The 6,321-nt window shown below is 40.1% G+C and overlaps 1 protein-coding gene and 1 long non-coding RNA gene across 10 annotated transcripts in view; one reads left to right on the top strand and one right to left on the bottom strand.

Moving 5' to 3' along the window:
• The window catches only part of LOC103147185 (beta-1,3-galactosyltransferase 1-like), a 134,990-nt gene that overhangs the window by 9,105 nt on the left and 119,564 nt on the right, over window positions 1-6,321 (bottom strand). The window lies entirely within an intron of this gene.
• The window catches only part of LOC103147184 (uncharacterized), a 57,144-nt gene that overhangs the window by 29,906 nt on the left and 20,917 nt on the right, over window positions 1-6,321 (top strand). The gene's annotated exons all lie outside the window — the stretch shown is intronic.

The raw sequence follows: 6,321 nt of genomic DNA, 5'->3' as shown, positions 1-6,321 counted from the left end.
TGAGTAAAAAGTGTGCCAATATGAGTCAGACATTCAAATAGATGTGATGCTACGTTTCTCCTGGGGTGAGAGAGGAATCAGCTGCATCATCTTTGCAATCAGTGACCTCCATGCTTCGGTTCAAAAAGCTGGAAGGCCACAGAGAAGTGGGAGTTGTGGTCTCGTTTAATGTTGCGCCCGATAATTGATTGCAGTCATTAGTGGCGCGTGGTGTGACCTTGCTGGCAGGAAGGGGGGAGGGGGTGATTCTGGAGCATGAGTCAGCGAGGGAGCCGGTCAGAGAGGGAAAACAAAGAGGTCGGTGTAATAGGCTGCACTGCGCGTCGCTTGTGTTTGAGGCGAAGGGACGGGGGCCGACGCATCTGAAGGTAAATAAATCATACTCCGATGTCGGCGCTGACATCTTACATCCTCGCTGCCTGCTTCCATATTACAGATCTAACGACTGGCAGGGGGAAAAAATAGCGAGCCGCCTCCATCAATTCTGCTTTTTCATGACTGCTGATTTAAGGAATGCTGTCAAAAATGTTCAGTTCTTTACAGTGCTGTATAATGATGTGGTAATAGTATCTGAAAGTGAGGCATGACCTGCGAATATCGCTCACTGGCAAAAATATAAGTGAGTGGATAATACATACAGAGGAAAAAACAACTCCAGAGAGTGGAGTGGGTATTGTATTAGAATGACTGTGTACGCTTTATGATTACAGAGCGAGCAGGTCGCCTGAGGGGAGGAACTCAAACATTTTCCCTTAAAAACCAAACAGACTTGAAGGTCTGAAGGCTGCGAGATGTGAGGAATGGACCGCTGTCTTTGTATATTTGGGTTTCCTGCACTGGCCACACTTTTCTAAAACCATAAAATCAACAGTTGGAATTTCATCTACAAAACTATTTTATTTAGATTTTCATATATCAAAGAAATTATGCAAGTTTTGTAGTGAAATTACAAATTTTTATTAGATATCAGCAACTTTTTACAGTATACTAAACTGTTCAAGTTAAATTTTAAATATGAGTTAACATTATTTGAGTTATTTATGTAAATTTACTGTGAATGAGTTTTGAATCGACTTAAACATGCGCACTATAAAAATCAGTTTTTGGTTCATATTTAAAAGCCATTAAACATTTAAAATGACCAACGAGTTCTAGATACAGAATTTAGCATTGCACAGTTAGCATGTTCAGCATCCAGCAGAGAAGTAAGGCTAAAACATTTATGGCATGCATTTAAATACAAATATTATAAAAAAAAGAAAAGAAAAAAAAAAGTGGAAAACTCATAAATGGTTGGGAAAATTTTATGTCCGAACAAATGACCAGATTTAGCTAGCTTAGCAACAACACTAATGCTGGGAAAATGTATCTTAATCACCCAGATGGACTTGATTGACTTAAAAGTCAATCTGACTTTATCTGAGGAATTTGTGACACATAATATTTTGCACCAACAATCTGTCCTGAGATAATGAGTAAAATATTACTAAAATAGTTAGAAAAGTAGAGCGAGAGCTGGTAAACTTTATTCCTGAAGTCCACAACAACAATAGTATGTTATTAGCATTAGCGTTGCAGCTAAACATTAAAACTGGATACCATTTTTTGAAATCTACTCAAAGTTCTCATGTAGTTTCCCAGCTCAGATGATGCCTTTCATTGGCAACAAGTTGACTTCTTTAGGATTTGTCTAAAACACATTCCCAAATAACAATTAAAATGAAAAATAATTAAAATGGCCAATATTTAACACTCCCAACATTCCTTCTTTATAGTGTTGCGTTAGCTGAATTGTATAAAACGCAGCCAGTGTTTCCGTCTGCAACCCAAACTCCACACCTCATCGCCAGCTGCTGCTGTTCCGCATGTGAATGCTCATCAGACTGTGGAATCGTCACAGAGAGAGAAAACTAAAAGCTGTCTGTGCTTTTGATCCTCTTTCACTCCAATCTTCTGTAAAATCTGCCAGCTTTAAAACTCTGAAAAAAAAGGGATAATTAATGAGACAAATATAAAAGCAGCGGCCAGATTGGTTCGCATCCCACCTAATATGGAAGAGGCGCAATTAAAACGTCAGGGCTGGACGACTTCCAGCACGCCTGCAACTCTGCTGCGGCTGCTCGCATAATGAAAGGCTGGATGATCGCTGAAGAGCAGCACTAGCAGCTGGATAATCAGTATTAGCGGCCACAGGCTGGACACTCTGGGCCTGCTGCTGCGGAGCCTCTGAATGCAAAGCAGCTTTGGAGTGACAGAGGAAATGGGATATCAATAGCAGCCAACAGATTTGGCTGCGCTCTATCCCCACTCCAGTACCGACTTGAGCCCAAACTGTGCCGGGGCGGAGCGCCGCGGCCAAACAAAGTTCTCACAAGACTGACGATTCTAAAAAGGACATCATGATTACTCAAACTTCTGCTAAGGCGGTTTGGTTGCCTCCAAATCATTATAAAGCCCAAAGAAAATGACAAATGCTCTAATTTCTTTTACAAATCAGATTCCAAAAGATGCAGCTGACATTTACATTCACCCCTTAAATGCAGCGTGGCGGTACCTTCCTGAGCAAACTCATTAGTGATGCGATCTCAGGATAAATCCAGTTGTTCGGTGATGTGGAGGCCTCAGGGGTCAGTTAAATAACTTTAGTAAACAAACAGCATCGTGGAGACCAAGGAACGCAGCAGACGTTCCTTGGTCTGCTAAAGAATTCTTCTTTAAATTCTTCTAATTTAAAGAAGAATTACCTTAGAAAATCTAAAATTGGATACCACTGAAAACTGCAGGTGCACCGATTGCAGTCTTAGGTCCGATTATTGGTCTTTAAAAAGCCTGACTTGCCGATTTTAACTGATACCGATTTTTTAGTCTGAAAAGTTGCCAAGTTGGTAATAATGGGATGACTGTTAACGGCAACCTTTGTGGAGACAGAAAAATCAGTCACGTTTTATTGGCCAGTTACTAAACCTGTCTCAATCAGCAGTTAATCGCATAAGATTAATGAGTTCATCGATCGGCTAACGATTAATTGATAAGTGGCCATTTTCTTAAAAACCAAACTTTTCTCCTATATCTCCTATATACCTTAAAACATTTTCCAGTTCCAGGGTCAAAAATAAAGCTTACTGGTCTTTGAGAGAGTGAACTTGCATTTTGATTAAAATATTACTTGAAAATAGATTCAAAACAACATTATCGCTTATCACAATCATTTCAGGGACAATTTATTGGAGTATGTATTAGTTGTTTTGGTCTGTCCCATAAAACCCCAATAAGAACATTGAAATGTTTGACTTTGACAAGACAAAATGCTCCATGTTTAACCAGGAGGTAAGCTGAGGATCAGAAGTGAGGACCTCTGCTCTGAATGGCTGATCCCTCGTTATAAATTGGACATCTCAGCTTGATTCATGGAGGTGATGCATTCCACTGTCCGCCCGGGTGACACTGCAGTTCTGCAACAGGTGAACTCAATGTTGCATCAGGCAGAGTGGGGGCAACGCCCCGACATGACACATGAATTATGTTAATCTCACTGAGGCGTACGGCGTGCGACGCCAGCTGGGCACGACGCCGAGGCAAACCCAGACGGCTCAGTTAAAGTAAAAGCATTTAAGGACTGATATGGATCAGCGAGGTGGGAATAAACCTCAAAGATCTGGCGGCAGCAGTCAGGATTAATGGCGGTGATGAAACGTAACAGCAGGCGTCACCGGAGAGCCGGAGCAGCCCGGGGCGAGACGCTGCTCGCCTTTTAAAACTTCTGCATTATCCAGGGCCGACTTCTGATGAGCGCTCGTGTTCTGCAGCGGCCTTCAACGCGTTCAGGGGCTCGAACTTTAAAAGCTGCTTAGCCGGCCACTGCCAGCTTTGTTTCTGCAGCGTCAGGGATCTGCAGTGGAACGACGCCACACAATGCTCCAAGAACACATTTTGAGGCCCATTCTAAGCCAACATCACTTGGAGGTTACTTTGCAAAATGCATTAGCTATCTATGAATTTAAGAGCTATCTATTAAACTTCAATGACTTTCTCAATGAGAGGCTTTATATTTCTTGTAACAAATTTCATTTCAAATTTCATTTTTCTAAACATAATGCTACGAAAGGTATTTTTAGCGGTTGGTTACTATGTAAAACTAGTAACCTAGCAACTATTGCTAAGACATTTCCATTTTCAAATGGAAATGCGACGTTACACTTTGAGAACTTTGTAGCTGGCGGCCATCTTGGCAGGTATCTGTATCTAACTGTCATGACAGTTGCTTTGGAGTTGCTATGACAGCAATCAACAAAACTCAACGGCTTGCATAGTTAGCATGTGCAAGCCGCTAACTGTGAACGAAGCGAGTTGCGCTCGCTTCGTTCACAGCTATATAGCTAATTTATAAACAATATAAGTGCATTACAACTATTACTCTTAGTTTTTGAGTACTCTACTATCTTTGTGGTTCTTCTGTGCTTTGCCTACCAAGATGGCGGTTCAGTAGACGGATCACTTCTGGTTCAGACTTGTGGGAACTAAGTATGGACAGGCATCTGATAGTGAAAATATGTGAGAAGGTTCATGCTTGTATCATCAATAGAGTGAAAGGTGGTTTCAAAGAAAACACATTTTGAATTTAGCATCCTAAGAAGTGTGAACAAAAGTCTAAATTATGTTTTTGCAGCATTTCATTAATATTAGTCAGGATGAGCATTCTGTTTACTTGCTATGATGTAAGCTGAAATCCTGTTTTCTATCCCTGCCTAAAGATTCGTTCATCCTGAACTTATTGATTCAGGGTTCAAAGTTCAGAGCTAATCTCGCCTCAGAAAGAGTTCATTTTCAGTCATATCAGGTAATCTGCGGATCACACAGCTTGACACGCGTTTTGTTTTCAGACTCAAAAACAAATCCAAGAAGGCAATCGATACATCAGCCTGCAGTGGAACGCACACACCAACCTCTAAGATGTCCCTTTGGTCAACTTTTGCCTTTTAAACAGATTCTCCATCTCTTATGATGATATCTGAACCTCCTACCTGGATAATCTCACTAGGTTTTTCTCTGCTTCTGTCAGTAAAGCAATAAATTGGTGTTACATACTATTGGGGGAGTATCATATCCTGGAGGAAACCTTTTATTAAAACATCCACAAAGTAATAATAGTAGAGTGACAGGCGGCTCTAAGTGATCCGAAAGGAAAGGCAGAAATATTCACATTGGTTTCTGAGGACAAAACGTGAACCTGAGCAAGGTGAACGGCATGCCAATGATTCATGTTAAAGTGTTTCACTCTGAAAAATGAGGCAACCATCGAATGGAGGAAAAAGGAAAAGAAAAAAAAAGAAAAAAAAGTGCCACTTCACCTGATTATGGAACGGAGGAAAAATTTGGATAAGTGATCTTCCATTCTGGGCACAAATTGGCAATTTAGACACTTGGTTGATAAAATTAGATCCCTCCTAAATACACCCTGCTCTCCACTGAAAGAATAATGAATGGCGATTTGAGCTGGGGATTATTTCCCGAAAAAGAACAACGGATGCGGTGCAATCGTCAGCCTACAGTGGTTTTAATCTGGTTTCCTACAAGGTTTTTTTAGGTCAAAATTCCAGACTTTCTGTTCCCCATTTATAATCAGACATGGGATCAGTCTTTCTTTCACTGGTTTAAAGTCCTTTTAACAAGATGCCAGAGGAAATCACACAGTAAATCATCTAGAATACACTCTTAACTTTGGAATAATAATATCACTCTTTCCAAGGTTCATATTTAAATGCTTATCATCCACTCTAGAGGAAACTTTACGTAAAATGCTAATATGCTAATCATTAAGTCTGATGAAATGCAGCAATTTTCCTGTGACGATTCAACCTTCCTGTTTTCTACTGCAGCATATGCATTAAAGTTTCCTCTAGAGTGGATGATAAGCATTTAAATATGAATGTTGCAGTAGAAAACAGGAAGGTTGAATCCGTCACAGAAAAATTGCTGCATTTCATCAGACTTAATGATTAGCATATTAGCATTTTACCAAATGTTCGATTTAGCAGCCATCTTTAAGGCTGAACTGAGAAAACATAGACAAACCCAGAGTGTTTAATGTGCTTTTAAATATTTACAACCTTAAGCTTTTTCTCATGTCTCATCTTACTCTTAGTAACTGGGGTTTAACGGACAGGTCAACATGAAATAGAACAGAAATGTAAAGTGGAAGGACACGTGTACAGGTGGGCGATCAAATTTAAAACATTTTTAATTATTTTGAAATATTGGTATAAGTTTTTGGAGGTTATAAACTCTCATTAACATCTTCTAACAAAAGCAGCACCAATGAAA

This window comes from Poecilia formosa, unplaced genomic scaffold (genome assembly GCF_000485575.1).
Source record: "Poecilia formosa unplaced genomic scaffold, Poecilia_formosa-5.1.2 Scaffold175, whole genome shotgun sequence".
Taxonomy (NCBI): domain Eukaryota; kingdom Metazoa; phylum Chordata; class Actinopteri; order Cyprinodontiformes; family Poeciliidae; genus Poecilia; species Poecilia formosa.
Note: the sequence above shows the minus strand (reverse complement) of the source record. Positions and strands in the feature narration are given on the sequence as shown.